This window comes from Anabrus simplex, chromosome 2, assembly GCF_040414725.1.
Source record: "Anabrus simplex isolate iqAnaSimp1 chromosome 2, ASM4041472v1, whole genome shotgun sequence".
Lineage (NCBI taxonomy): Eukaryota > Metazoa > Arthropoda > Insecta > Orthoptera > Tettigoniidae > Anabrus > Anabrus simplex.
The window spans coordinates 911,778,618-911,795,172 of NC_090266.1; the positions used below are offsets into that span (position 1 = coordinate 911,778,618).

Genomic DNA, 16,555 nt, shown 5'->3' on the forward strand with positions numbered 1-16,555 from the left:
TCTGCCACAAAGACCAAGTCGTCAGCATAGGGCAGAATGCTTACTACATTTCCACCTACCTGAATCCCTCCCTGCCACTTTATACCTTTCAGCAGATGATCCATGTAAATTATGAACAGCAAAGGTGAAAGATTGCAGCCTTGTCTAATGCCTGTAAGTACCCTCAACCAAGAACTCTTTCTACCATAAATTCTCACTGCAGCCCAATTGTCAATATAAATGCCTTTGATTGATTTTAATAATCTACCTTTAATTCCATAGTCTCCCAGTATGGCGAACATTTTTTCCCTCGGTACCCTGTCATATGCTTTTTCTAGATCTATGAAACATAAACACAACTGTTTATTCCTATTGTAACATTTTTCAGTTACCTAGCGCATATTGAAAATCTGAAGTTGACAGCCCCTTTGTAGTCTGAAACCACACTGATTTCATCCAGCTTCATTTCAACCACTGATCGCAACCTCCCTCCCAAGATGCCAGTGAATTCTTTGTCTGGTATACCAATCAATGAGATACCTCAATAGTTGTTGCAATCCTTCCTATTCCCTTGCTTATAGGTAGGTGCATTTACTGCTTTTGTCCAATCTGAATGTACCTTACCAACACTCCATGGTAATCTTACTACTCCATGAAGCCATTTCATCCCTGCCTTCCCACTATACTTCACCATTTCAGGTCTAATTTCATCTATTCCTGCTGCTTTATGACAATGGAATTTATTTGCCAACCATTCCACTTCCTTAAGCGTAATTTCACCAACATCATTTTCTTCCTTCCAAGGAGCTTAGTTGTTTGTGACACCACCAGAAAGATTTCCTTTCACGTTGAGAAGATTTTCAAAATATTCCCTCCACCTTTCCAGTGATTCCCTGGGATCTATAGTGAGTTCACCCGAATTACCTCGGGGTAACGCTTGACCGAACCCTATCTTATAGAAAGCATCTTGAAAACCTCGGATCTAAGTTGAGATCACGTAATAATATTCTGTTTAAATTGTGTGGAACTTCATGGGGTGCTTCAGCGGACACATTACGACGTACTGCGCTTGGCCTCGTGTATTCTGCAGCTGAATACTGCTCTTCAGTATGGCTTAACAGTTGCCACGTGAAGAAAGTCGATGTACAACTTAACACCACCATGCGTATCATCTCTGGTACTCTGAAGCCTACTGCAACGCACTGGCTGCCAGTCCTGTCCCACATTGCTCCACCAAGCCTGCGATGTTCAAGAGCCCTTGTTCAAGAATATAATAAGATCACGTCCAATCCAACTCTACCTATCCATAGAGATGTTGCAGATCTCTGGAGACAAAGGCTGAAATCCCGTAAGCCACCGATGAAAACAGCTAAGAATCTAATGGATGCTGGTTTCAATTTAAAAGAGGAATGGAAAGAGCAATGGATTCGTACAGCTCCGGAGTGGCCAAGCCTCTTTAATCCAAACCACGCCCCAGCTGGTTTCAGCTTGCCAAGAAGAACGTGGGCATCACTAAACAGGTTCCGCACAAATTGTGGAAGATCTGCATTCTCCCTTCACCAGTGGGGCTTCAGGGACTCTCCAGCGTGTGATTGTGGTGCTTTAGTCCAGACCATGCATCATATAATGGACGAATGCCCTCTGCATGCTTATGGTGGAGACCGAAAAGACTTTGCTGATGTCTCAGTATCCCCAGTGCAGTGGATAAACAATTTAGATATTCATGTGTAATTGTTCCCTACTTACCTTGTATTCTTTGCAGGTTTTTCTTTTGTATAATTATATACTTGTCCATTCTGTAAATTCCATACGCTTAATAATAATAACCCAAAACACTGTTCGTTTCCTTTTTCCCTCCCTTCCTAAGATTCTTTATTACTGTCCAGAAAGGTTTCCTTGCTGCTTGACCTAGCCTTTCCAGGTTATTACCAAAATCTTCCCAAGACATCTTTTTGGATTCAACAACTATTTGTTACTCTCTCTTTCCTTCATCTGCGTACAATTCCCTGTCTGCATCGGTCCTTGTTTCGAGCCATTTCTGATACGCCTCCTTTTTACGTTTACAAGCTGCTCTCACTTCACCATTCCACCAAGATGTTTGTTTTTTCTCATCTTTGCACACAGTCATTCCTAGGCATTTCCTGGCTGTTTCTACTACAGCATCCCTGTATGCCACCCACTCTCTTTCTATATCCTGAACCTGCTTACTGTCCACGGTTCGAAATTTCTCACTAATCACATCCATCTACTTCTGTCTAATTTCCTCGTCCTGGAGATTTTCTACCCTTATTCGTTTGCAGACAGATTTCACTTTCACTATCCTAGGTCTAGAGATATTTATTTCACTACAGATCAGATAGTGGTCTGTATCAATTAAAAATCCCCGAAAAATTCATACATTCCTAACAGTCTTCCTGAATTCGAAGTCGGTTAAGATATAGTCTATTATGGTTCTGGTACCCCTAGCCTCCCATGTGTAGCGGTGAATAGCCTTTGCTTAAAGAATGTATTCATAATTGCTAAAGCCATACTAGCACGGAAGTCCACCAAACGCTTTGCATTCCCATTAACATTCATATCTTTCCCACATTTACCAATCACCCTTTCGTATCCTTCAGTTCTATTTCCAACTCTCACACTGAAATTGCCCAATAGCAGTATCCTATCCTTGCTGTTGAACCTGACTACGATGTCACTCATTGCATCACAAAACTTGTCAACTTCATCTTCATCTGCACCCTCACATGGTGAATACACTGAGACAATTCTTGTCCTAATTCCTCCAACTGATAAATCTACCCACATCATTCGCTCACTTACTTGCCTAACAGAAACTATGTTGCGTGTAATAGTATTGCTGATAAACAGTCCTACCCCATACTCTGTCTTTTTTTTCACTAGTTGTTTTACGTCGCACCGACACAGAGAGGTCTTATGGCGACGATGGGACAGGAAAGGGCTAGGAGTGGGAAGGAAGTGCCCATGGCCTTAATTAAGGTACAGCCCCAGCATTTGCCTGATGTGAAATTGGGGGAAACTATGGAAAACCATTTTCAGGGCTGCCGACAGTGGGGTTCGAACCTACTATCTCCCGAATACTGGATACTGGCCGCACTTAAGGGACTGCAGCTATCAAGCTCCGTCCTTCCCTTTTTAACACCCGTCAAGGACACTTTATAATCTCCTATATCTTGCTCTTTATCTCCCCTTACCCGAATATCACTTATTCCTAGTACATCCAGACGCATTCTCTTTGCAGACTAGGCCAGTTCTACTTTCTTTCTTCTATAAACCCCATTTATATTGATAGCTCCCCATCAAATACCATTTGTCTGCCAAGTTGTTTCCAAGGAGTCCCTCACCTATCAAATGAGAGTGGGACTCCGTTACTCCCATAGGTCTGAGGCTTGCTTAAAATGTTCTGAGCTCGGTAGATTCATGAAGCAGGATGATACCCGACTCACACATAGTCCAAGTGAGGATCTCTTTTCTAACAGGTTAGAGACCACCGGTGGATTGTATAGTCCTAGCCGCCTGAGCACAAGACTCAGAGAATTTGTCCGAGATGCCCACTCCCATTCCACAGAAACTGGTATCCCGACTCTCAGGATCACTTACTAAGCCACTCAGCTGTTGCCCATGGTTCACGAACTAGGACGTGACTACAGTAATCCACACCCATAATAATAATAATAATAATAATAATAATAATAATAATAATAATAATAATAATAATAATAATAATAATAATAATAATAATAATAATAATAATAATAATTCTTAGGAAAATTCTAGGACCTAAATGTGAAAATGGCATTTGGATGAAAAGGAAATCACAGGAAATCTATCAAGTAACAGGAAAAGCCACAGACACCATTAGAAAAAGGAGATTAAAATTCTTTGGTTACCTGATCAGGATGGATAACAATAGGCTAACAAAGGAAATACTAAATCTTGCAGTATCTCTAAAAAAATCACAACAATGGCTTACAGAAATAAACAAAGATCTTGAGGAAATTGGTATAAATTAAGAAATCATGCAAGACAGAAAAAATTCAGAAATCTCATAAACACAAATTTGCTAATCAACCTAAAAGACAAGCTACAGGATGGATGGAAGAACACAAAAAGAAGCACAGCAAAAGGATGAAGAGATTTTGGGAAGACAAGAAGAAACGTTGAGCTAAATAAGTTCACACGTGCTCCTTTGTTCGGCATAACCAATCAAAAGAAATAATAATAACAACAGATCCCCCTGCAGTACCTTTGGGTAGATTGAGTAGCCTAAGGGTACTGCTGCCAGTCCCAAGCCCGGGTAAAGGAGGAGGGTTAGCATAAGGAACAATATTCTTCCATAAAGCAATTGCCAAGGCTATCAAAGCCCTATGGAGCTAACAAACGCAGTTGTACTATTGGGAAGAACTACTTGCTTTTTCCCCAAAACCTAAGCAATTTCACAACTGCTCACCTTCAAGCATGATGGACAATTCAGACAGAAAATCTACCCCAGGTGGTAACCAATTCTCTGGTCCTCTGGGGGCTGCATGCAGACCAACGGATTCTGGGGAGTCTGCACCCACATGCTCAAAGGGAAAATCAGAGTCTGCTGAAATACTTGACATGCAGAAATTCAGTTCCAAGCACTCAAATTTCTTTGCAACCTTCAATGCCAATTCACTCCTCAAAGTAGGTAAACTCAAACATCTAACAACGAATGTACTCACAAAACATCAAATATCAATAGCTGGGATTCAAGAAACATGCTACTGGGTAGACATACTGTATAAAACACAATGTTTCAGAGTATTAAAAAGCAAATAAAATTAAAAATCCTCAAATGAGCACCACTGGTTTCATCGTAAATCGTATGGTCCTTGGATCAATCATCAGCTTTATCCCTATTACTAATAGGCTCTCCACTCTTTCAGTTAAATACACTGACTGACAGAGCAAATGCAACACCAAGAAGGAGTGGTTCGAAAGGGATGAAAGTTGGGGAAAAAACAGAGACGGCACGGACGAATAATTGATGTTTATTTCAAACCGATATGCAGGTTACACAATGCGCACGGCATTGACTCAGTAGGATGTAGGACCACCGCGAGCGGCGATGCACGCAGAAACACGTCGAGGTACAGAGTCAATAAGTGTGCGGATGGTGTCCTGAGGGATGGTTCTCCATTCTTTGTCAACCATTTGCAACAGTTGGTCGTCCGTACGAGGCTGGGGCAGAGTTTGCAGACAGCGTCCAATGAGATCCCACACGTGTTCGATTGGTGAGAGATCCGGAGAGTACGCTGGCCACGGAAGCATCTGTACACCTCGTAGAGCCTGTTGGGAGATGCGAGCAGTGTGTGGGCAGGCATTATCCTGCTGAAACAGAGCATTGGGCAGCCCCTGAAGGTACGGGAGTGCCACCGGCCGCAGCACATGCTGCACGTAGCGGTGGGCATTTAACGTGCCTTGAATACGCACTAGAGGTGACGTGGAATCATACGCAATAGCGCCCCAAACCATGATGCCGCGTTGTCTAGCGGTAGGGCGCTCCACAGTTACTGCCGGATTTGACATTTCTCCACGCCGACACCACACTCGTCTGTGGTGACTATCACTGACAGAACAGAAGCGTGACTCATCGGAGAACACGATGTTCCGCCATTCCCTCATCCAAGTCGCTCTACCCTGGCACCATGCCAGGCGTGCACGTCTATGCTGTGGAGTCAATGGTAGTCTTCTGAGCGGACGCCGGGAGTGCAGGCCTCCTTCAACCAATCGACGGGAAATTGTTCTGGTCGATATTGGAACAGCCAGGGTGTCTTGCACATGCTGAAGAATGGCGGTTGACGTGGCGTGCGGGGCTGCCACCGCTTGACGGCGGATGCACCGATCCTCGCGTGCTGACGTCACTCGGGCTGCGCCTGGACCCCTCGCACGTGCCACATGTCCCTGCGCCAACCATCTTCGCCACAGGCGCTGCACCGTGGACACATCCCTATGGGTATCGGCTACGATTTGACGAAGCGACCAACCTGCCCTTCTCAGCCCGATCACCATACCCCTCGTAAAGTCGTCTGTCTGCTGGAAATGCCTCCGTTGACGGCGGCCTGGCACTCTTAGCTATACACGTGTCCTGTGGCACACGACAACACGTTCTACAATGACTGTCGGCTGAGAAATAACGGTACGAAGTGGGCCATTCGCCAACGCCATGTCCCATTTATGTTCGCTACATGCGCAGCACAGCGGCGCATTTCACATCATGAGCATACCTCAGTGACATCAGTCTACCCTGCAATTGGCATAAAGTTCTGACCACTCCTTCTTGGTGTTGCATTTGCTCTGTCAGTCAGTGTATGCTAATAAATCATAAACCTTGGTAAATGCTCACATTCCAATCAACGCTAACAATGAGTACAATCCAGAAATAATGTTGACACTTTCCGAGACAAACTAGATGATGCCATCTCCAAAATTCCAACGTCTCCCATTGGAACATAGTATTGGAACATAGTTGGTGATTATTCAGCACATCTGAAAAACAATCAAAATGGAGAACATTTAACTGAACTGTGTGGAAGAAACAAGCTTCTACAAAAACCCACATTTTCACCACCTTCCATGGAAACAGAAGACTTGGACAACTCCAAACCCATTACTCAGAGAATTCCAAATCAACCACATTCAGAATGTCAAAGTCCTTCAAGGGATCAACCTCGATTCTGACCATTACTTCTCCAACGTAGATGATGCCAGCAGACTTCAAAAAATTTTAATGTTCCTAGTTGACATAGCTCTTAAAATCACACCTCAAACGAGGAAATCCAGACACCCTTGGTGGAATTCGCAATGTGATGTAGCCCTCAGTGACTGACAGCAAGCCTGGCTACTTTGGAAATCATATAAGACACAGCTGACACATCAGATGTTCCTTGAAACCCGCAATAATACCACCCGAATCATTAGGGACACCAAATGAACTTTCTACAAGAATGAACTGGCCAACAGTGATTCCAATTTTCAGAAGAATCATTTGAGAAATTTCTACCACACATTCAAACGGAACCTAGAATGATGCCCATAACTGTCAGATCTTAGCAAAATAAATTGAGTCCCTTCTCAACTGTGATCTACCACAATTGACTTTTATCCCTAACCTGAATCCAGTTCAAACCAACCCTGATTCTTCCCCACCACACAAATCTGAACTTTGAGAGATCATCACTTTTCTATATATATATATCTATATATATATATATATATATATATAAAAATAAAAAAAAAAGCTCTGGGTGAAGATTCTTTTCTTTTTTTTTGCTATTTGCTTTAGGTTGCACTGACACAGATAGATCTTATGACGACGATGGGACAGGAAAGGCTTAGGAAATGGAAGGAAACGGCCATGGCCTTAATTAAGGTTGCCTGGTGTGAAAATGGGAAACCATGGAAAACCATCTTCAGGGCTGCCTACAGTGGGATTCAAACCCGCTATCTCCTGGATGCAAGCTCACAGCCACACACCCCTAACCACACATCCAACTCACCCGGTCACACATACATAACAAAAAGTCTATCTCTCGAAATGTAAAAATTAAAGATATTATCAAATTGTAATTACACCTGAAGCATTATATGCAGCAGAATGTTAACACTTCAAACACACAGACTGCTTGAAAAACTAGCAATTGAGGAAAGGCCGAATATCGGAAAAATTCTTGGTCCCAAACTCAAAGATGGTTTTTTACAGACATCGGAGCAACTTAGAAATATACACCCACACCAAAACGATATCAAGCGTAATCCGGAAAAGAATGAAAACATTTTACGCTCACCTCTTCAGATTGCTAGCTGAAAGAATCTGTAAACGTTTGTTATCCTACTTCAGAAGTCTCAAAATGATTTCTGCTTGGTTGGTGGAGATCAATAAGGGTCTTTTAAAGTACGGAATCACAGACATAGACATTCAACTCCGAACACCACTCAAACACAAACTTAGACAGGTTCTTCAAGAAGAAGTCCCAACTCGACTGAAGCATGTCCATTCTGATACATGGAAGAAAGCGCACTCCAAAAAGATTAAAACTGGTGAGCCCGCAAGAAGACAAACAACTGAGATCTCGCGGTTCTTAGTGGTCCTAATGAATAATCATCCTAGGAGAACTGAAGAATTCTGTGATCTACTGGACAATGAAATAACTAAAATCCCAAAATCAAATTTCATCATACTACTGGGTGATTTTAATGCTCAAATAGGCAGAGAAAAGGATCTTCAGAAGAACTGTAGGGAAACATCCAGCACACTAGAATCAATTTGAATGGTATAAGGCTTATTAATCTGTGTAAATCCTCCCAACTGAAGTTAATGTCGACCTTCTTCAAGAAACTCTCAAGAAAAGCTAAAACCTGGAGATCTCCAAATCCAATGTTAGGCTAATTCCAATTATACCATGTAGTGATTTCTCAAAAGAATATTAGAGAAGTCATGAATGTTAAAGTAATAAGAAGTGGGGATTCTGAGTCTGACCACTCTGACCGCAAGAAGACAAACAGTTGAGGTCCTGTGGTTTTTAGTGGTCCTATTGAATAATAATAATAATAATAATAATAATAATAATAATAATAATAATAATAATAATAATAATAATAATAATAATAATAATAATAATAATAATAATGAAACTGAAAAATTCTGGGATCTAATTGACAATGAAATATCTCATCATCATCATCTACATTTCCCATTTCCAGCTTCCCAGGTCAGGTTGTGAATCAAGGACCACCATCACTGCCTGTCTCTACACCACTCTTCTCCTTTTTTAAATACATCTTCTGGTTTTCCTCCCCTCTTCTCTATGCACTCCCACACTGAATCTATCCACCTCTTCCGGGGTCTTCCTCATGGTCTCTTTCCTGTTAACATCTCTGAAAAAGCTTTTTTTGGCACTCTCTTCTCCCATTCTCATCATATGCCCATACCACTTTAGTTTTGTTGTTTCTATCCTGTCTGGAAGTTTCAAGATTCCTGTCCTTTTCCTTATCCCTTCATATCTAATTCTATCCTTTCTTGTCTTGCCCTCGATACCTCTTAGGAATTTCATCTCCACTGCCTGTATTCTACTCTCCTCTTGTTTTGTTGTAGTCCGCGATCCAGCTGCATAGGTTAGTAAGAAAATGAAAACCTGCAACCTGTTATCCAGTCTTTGACCGGGTCAAGGATGTAATGAATGAACCACGTACAGGGTGAACTTTAATAAAACCAACAAACTGCAGGGACTGATGCCTGATTGGAAATGGAGGGGAAAATTTCCTACGAACATGTGTCCGGAAATGGACGGTGTGCATGCAATGACTACAAATAGCCCCGGAACACAGTTCAGAGCTGAATCGCATCCATGACACAGCAGATGTTCAAAGTGGCCTCCATGGGCTGCAATGCACGCGTTCAGACGTCGTATCATGGATTGCCTCACTCTTTCGCACGTTCCGGCCTCTCGCCGAATAGCATCACAGGCGTCATGAACACGCTGTTGAAGCGTCTGCACATCAGGAACTGGTTCAGCATACACAACCTTTTCAGATGTCCCCGGAGGTAATAATCCAGGGGTTTTAGGTTCAGTGATCTAGGAGAATATGCAACAGGGCCTCCGCATCCTATCCAGTGCCTGGGGAAGATGTTGTTGAGGTGTTGGCGAAATGTAATGCGGAAGTACGGTGGTGCTCCATCATGCAGAAACCACATAACCTGTCTTATTGCCAAAGGCACATTCTCAAGCAATCCAGGAAGAGTATTCTGCAGGAAGTCCAGGTACGTTCCTCCATTGAGGCGTTGTGGAATAATAACTGGTCCAAGTATGTGGCCGCCAAGAATCCCTGCCCAAACATTGATACTGAACCAATATTGGTGAGACGCTTCAACCATTCCCCAGGGATTTTCTGTAGCCCACAGATGAAGATTATGCAGATCGACGATGCCATTTCTGGTAAAGGTTGCTTCATCGGGAAAGAGGACTGACGACAGAAATCCCAAAACTGTAATGGCCTGCTGCAAAAACCATCGACAAAATCCTTCCCATAGAGGGAACTCCGCTGCTGATAATCCTTGCACTTGTCGCAGGTGATAGGGATAATAACGGTTGTCATGCAGGATACACATAATCGTAGCCTAGCTTACACCGTGTTGGTGGGCCACTTGTCTGGAGCTTGTACTAGGTTCGTCTGAATGTCCTGTAGAACCTGTTCCTCCAGATCTGAAGTACACACAGTCCGTCGCCTCCCTACACATTCATCTGTCTGAAAGGACCCATGAATCACACAAAGGCCCAAAAATGGCTTGAAACGTTATGTGATGTGTTTGGTGTCTGTGAGGGTACTTGTTTTGGAATAGCCGTGCTGCCTCTCGACTGTTTCCATTGGCTTGGCCGTACACAAACATTATCTTGGCTTGTTCCCGACATGAATACCGGACCATTCTGCTTCCGACAGTACGCTGCTTCAATCACACTATCTGCAACAGAAGAAACACACTGCAAGTAGTCAGAGAAAACTTCATTCATCAGTGCCATCTACCGTCGCAACGATGCATTTCCAGACACACGTTAATAGGACATTTTCCCCTCCATTTTCAGTCAGGAATAAGTCCCTGCAGTTTGTCGGTTTTATTAAAGTTCACCCTGTATAGGCTATTAGTACAAATCATAATGGAGAGTATTGCTGGAATGAGATGACAGGGAAAACTGGAGTATGCCTGCGCTTTGTCCAGCACAAATCTCACAAGGGATGAGCGGCAGTGGTGAGAGGCCGGTGTGCAGCCACCTGAGCCACGCAGGCTTAGTATGGGTTCGTAACAGGTTGAATTTAATACTTTCTTGCATTTCTTCGGAACATCTTGGTTCCACAAAATACCCCCCTTACACTCTGGTAGAAGCTGTCTGCTTGTTGTATTCTTTTCCCAATTTCCTTGATTATCTTTTCATCTTCTGTGATCACACTTCCCACGTATTTGAAAGTTTTAGCCACTTCCAACTTTTACCATTCAGTTTTATCTTTCCTCTTCCTTCCTTCCTTCCTTCCTTCCTTCCTTCCTTCCTTCCCCTTGTCATTACTATTGTTTTACTTTTCCCTGTGCTTACTTTCATCCAAAATGTTTCTATCTCTGATTCCACACATCTACTCTTTTTTGCACTTCCGTTTCATCCTCACCCCATATCACTATATCAAATCAAAAATCTCTTTATTTGCAAATGAGGTGTCTACCTCGGTGGCAAATGGTACACTAAAATACACTACTGTCAAGCACTAAATATGAAATTAACAAGAGAAAAATATTTTCCTATAATACAATATTATATAATTTACGCTAACAATTTTTTCCATTAACCACACAGCTCATCCTTAATAAATTTATATTGTTTACAAAATTCTACTTATAATATCTCCTGTACTACTTACAAATATAGTCATCTGATATACAGTATGTGCAATTACTTCAAATGATACTGTACAACTGGGATAATATTAAAATTTACATTGCATTTATTTACTTTTTCTTTTCTTTACCCATTCTGGAACATACGTAGCATAACGACCTACTGCGTCTTAACCAGAGCCCCTTTTACCACCACTTTTCAGAGTTCCTGAAGGGTTTTCACAGCTACTGTAGCGGTCCCAGGGCCCTCGAAGTCCCCACTGTACTTCACCCCTACAGGCAGTCCCCTACTTTGGCTATCCAAACCCCTTAGACCAGGGGATGGAATTAATTTATTCACACACACACTTTATTTACATTAACCTGCACTGGTCGAATGCCCTCTAACATTTCATTTATTTTCTCTGTTGCTGTTTATTCTCTTTTTGAATATCTGTACAGATTTTGGAAAAGGATCAATCACTACTCCTGGTAAACTGTTCCACTCCTTCACACCCTTCCCAATGAATGAAAATTTACCCCAATCGCTTCTGCTAAAATTCCTTCTAAATTTATATTTGTGGTCAGTCCTGCCGATATAATTATTTTCCAACTGAAGCCTCTCACGGATATCTCCCCATGCTGCTTCTCTTGTATAGGCTCTACATAATCCTATAAGTCTAGTTTTCTCCCTTCTCTTACTTAAAGTTTCCCACCCTAGTTTCTTCAACATTTCTGATACACTACTCTTTCTCCTGAAATCCCCTGTTACAAATCTTGCTGCTTTCCTCTGCACACTCTATTTCTTTTATTAGGTATTCTTGGTGAGGATCCCAAACACTGTTTGCATATTCCAATAATGGACGAACCATACTTAAGTAACTTTTTTCTTTTAATTCTTTGTTGCATCCTTTAAGTAGCCTCATTATGACATGTAACGATCTGTATGCTTTCCGAACAATGTCATCCACATGACCCTTCCAGTGCAAATTACTTTCAAATCTTACACCTAAGTATTTGCACTTGCCATCTTTTGGAATAACTACCTCATCCAAAGTATATTCAAATTCAGTTTTAAAACTCCTGTTTGTAAATGTAGTAACAGTTGATTTGCCTCCTTCATGTTATTCCCTTCAACCCAATGTTGGATACTCTCAAGGTCCCTTTGTAATTCTGAACAATCCTCAATGATATTTATTTCCCTATAAACAATTATGTCATCTGCATACAATCTTATTTTTGATGTTATATTGTTCCCTAAATCATTTACATATGTTAAGAAAAGTAACGGACCGATTATACTACCCTGTGCAATTCCCTTCCAAACTTTCTCTTCCTGTGATACGTTAATTCCTACTTTGACTTTCTGAAACCTTGAATTTAGAAATGTTTTTATCCAACGTGTAACCCTTACGTCAAATCCTATTCCCTCCAATTTCTTTAATAATATTCCATGTTCCACTCTATCAAAGGCTTTGGAAAGATCTATGGCTATGCAATCTAACTGGCCTCCTGGATCCAATTGATCTGATACGTCCTGCTGAAATCCCACCAGTTGTGCCTCACAAGAAAATTTCTTTCCAAATCCATACTGGCTCCTCATGAACCAATTTTTATCATCACATATCCCTCTGATATACTTTGATATTAAACTCTCCAGTATTTTACAAACTATACTGGTCAGGCTGATTGGTCTGTAGTTCTCTGGTTTCCTTTTATTACCCTTTCCTTTATAAATTGGTATTATTATAGATTCCTTCCATTCCTTTGGTATTACACTTATTTATGATATAGTGAAAGAGAAATTTTAAATAAGGCACTATGTACCACCCCATTGTCTTTATCACCTCCCCAGTAATTTGATCACTTCCTACTGCTTTTCCTTGCTGAAGCAGTTGGATTTCTCTGAAAATATCTTCATTTGTGAATGAGAAGCTTCTTGTTTCCCTCTGTATCTTCTGTTTCGGTTTCCAACTCCTGACAATCATCTACTGAATCTCTGAATTCCCTACTAAAGAGGTTTGCTTTCTCAGTAACTGTTAAATAGTGTTCACCCCCTTCTCCCACCATTGTAGGAATTTGGATTCCTTTTCCTTTTTGATTCCTGATATATGAATACAGCATTTTCCATTTCCCTTTGTGGTCATTACACTCTTGAAGAGTGCCATTCATATAATTCTCTTTTGCTTCCTTTTTCACTCTATTCAGTTCCCTCATTAGCTGTTTTCTACTTTCTCTACTCTCCCTACCCTCTTTGATTTTCCTGTTTACTATTCTACATTTTCTTTTTAATTTTCTTATTTGCCTTGTATAATAAACAGGGTCTGAGGTCATTTTACCCTTCTTAACAGGTACAAATCTCTTCTCTCCTTCCCAAACAATTCCTTTGAATTTAGCCCAAAGTGTATCCACATTACTCCCTTCACTTATCCAACAACTGAATTGTGATTTAAGGTAAGTCCCAAATTCATCAACTTTAGATTTTTTGTACAATTTCTTGTCTTGTGTGACCCTCTTATTAAGCCTTTTTGGTACCAGTCCTACATCCATTATTACAGCCTTATGGTCACCTATTCCTTCAATTACCTCAGTTTTATCAACAATTTCCCATGGTTTAACCAAGAATACATCTAGCAAGTTATTGAGACGAGTTGGTTCTTGTACTACTTGTGTATATCCTCCCTCCCAAATTAACTTATTTGCCAGTTTCTGTTCATGGGCTTCACTTGCAGCTCCATTCCATTCAACTTCAGGCAAGTTTAGATCGTCCCCAATTATTACCATATCATTATTATTGTTTTTATGAGTATAATCTCAAATATTTCCATGTCTCCTTCCTCTCTTCAAGGCCTAAATGTTCCTATAATTCCCACCTCCTTCATATTATCACAAATTAATTTTATCCCTAATATTTCATCCCTTTCATCGGTAAACCATTCATGTGAACAATAAGTTTCCTTCACCAGAATAAACACCCCCCACTCCCTTTTTATCTCCTCGGTCTCTACGATAGACTGTGTACCCTTCTGGAAATACTTCTCTATTACCCACCCCTTCTCTCAACCACGATTCCACTGCTATCACCACATCAGTCTCATAAGATTCCATCATTGTACCAAATTTTAATTGTTTATTTACTACACTCTGACAGTTTACCAAGAGCAATCTCAGACCCCCTTCCTCCCTAAAACTTAACTGTTGCAATTGGGTAACTTGAAATTCCTTACTTTCCTGAGTTTCAGTTTCTAGTTGGCTGAGCCAGCTTGAAGTACAGCTGGCTCTTTCTACTAGGTTTCCTGGTCAGTATTATAACTCAAGGGAGTTGCCTTTTTTACAGTACATATCTTATGATTAATAAAATCTAGAACAATATTTGCTATTTTTCGTTTAACTGAATTGTTTAGATGAAGGCCATGCTTTGTGTAACAGTGTCTCTCAAAACTGCTGCTATCAATTACCTGTGTATTACGAAAATTTTTACAAATTTTAACCATATCTGTATTAACTTTGTCCACTTCAATGTTCACACACGAGTCTCTAATCAAATCATGCCTGTGGGGCACGTTCACTACAAAGATGTTAGTGTGAGTCAGCTTACCTAGTGTACATTTAAGTTCAGAAATAAAATTCTTAGCGTCGTTGTGAGCTACGTCGTTCGTCCCGCTGATGTTCACTACTGCATCACGACTTCCGAGACTTCTTACCGCCTGCTCCATGTTTTCCAATACCTTCTTCATTGGGGCCGCAGGATAGATGACTGTCGATGCTGCAATATCTTCATTGACCATTTTCTCCGCTATTCCCCTCGCCTGGCTATCACCAAATATAAGAATGTTCGACACTTTCGCCGGTGCACTGTGTGGGATTTTAGGCCTAACTTTGCCGCTTCTTGTAACGGATTTTGCGCTATACGTTTGACTGCTTCCTATACGGATACCTTGCGTATCGCTTACTTCCCTCACGGCTGAAAATCTATTTTTGGTGTCGATTACAAAGTTGTCCTTATTAAACTGTACACTTTTCCTCCTAGAATCTGAAGCAACTTGACACCACGTGCTAGAATTCTCGGAGCCACCTGTGTTCTGAGTGTTTACTGGTACCGGTACTTTCGATTCCAGTAAACGTACCTTTTCCTTTAAAATCTCATTCTCCGCTTTTAATGCTTGTAAATCCTGTTGCAATAAAGAGAGAATTACAAGTACATTATCATTACCTCCATCGTCCAAGTAATGAGATGCCAGCGATTTGTTGACCGTTGTAGGCCTAGGATTGTTACCGCTATTCAAATTGCTTCACAATTAAGTATTTATTTATTTTCCACCTAGTCGATACAATGATTGCTTAAGGCAATTTTTAATGGTCAAAAGTGGTACATGTTTCGTATATTATCAACATCTTCAGCCACATAACACTGTTTAGATGAAAAATATATAAAATTGACAAAGTAATGCTTTAGAGGAAGTGTCCTTAAAATTAACATAAGATTGACAAGACTAAAACAAACAAATAACTCAAGAGAAAATATATAAATTATTTCTACAATAGAAAGCAGTCGTCAAGGAAACACTTGTACAATATTCCATAGAGAAATTGTCCTAATAAATATTCTTTTCTTAATAATTCATGAAACAAGATCAATTTCTTCATTTCGATAATTACTTATAAATTGTATAATTTTTAATTTATAAATTGATCTTGTTTCATGAATTATTAAGAAAAGAATATTTATTAGGACAATTTCTCTATGGAATATTGTACAAGTGTTTCCTTGACGACTGCTTTCTATTGTAGAAATAATTTATATATTTTCTCTTGAGTTATTTGTTTGTTTTAGTCTTGTTAATCTTATGTTAATTTTAAGGACACTTCCTCTAAAGCATTACTTTGTCAATTTTATATATTTTTCATCTAAACAGTGTTATGTGGCTGAAGATGTTGATAATATACGAAACATGTACCACTTTTGACCATTAAAAATTGCCTTAAGCAATCATTGTATCGACTAGGTGGAAAATAAATAAATACTTAATTGTGAATCTATTGAAGTGCGATACGGACCATGAAGCTGATTTTATGTAATTCAAATTGCTCTCGCCACAGCTAACACAAGTCCAAGTATCTTCAATTTTAACAAAACCAGCACTACATATACACTCAAAATGGTACCAAATTAAA

At 40.5% G+C, this 16,555-nt stretch overlaps 1 protein-coding gene across 4 annotated transcripts in view; it reads right to left on the reverse strand.

Moving 5' to 3' along the window:
• fal (falten) overlaps positions 1-16,555 on the reverse strand; it is a 641,611-nt gene that overhangs the window by 259,053 nt on the left and 366,003 nt on the right. The gene's annotated exons all lie outside the window — the stretch shown is intronic.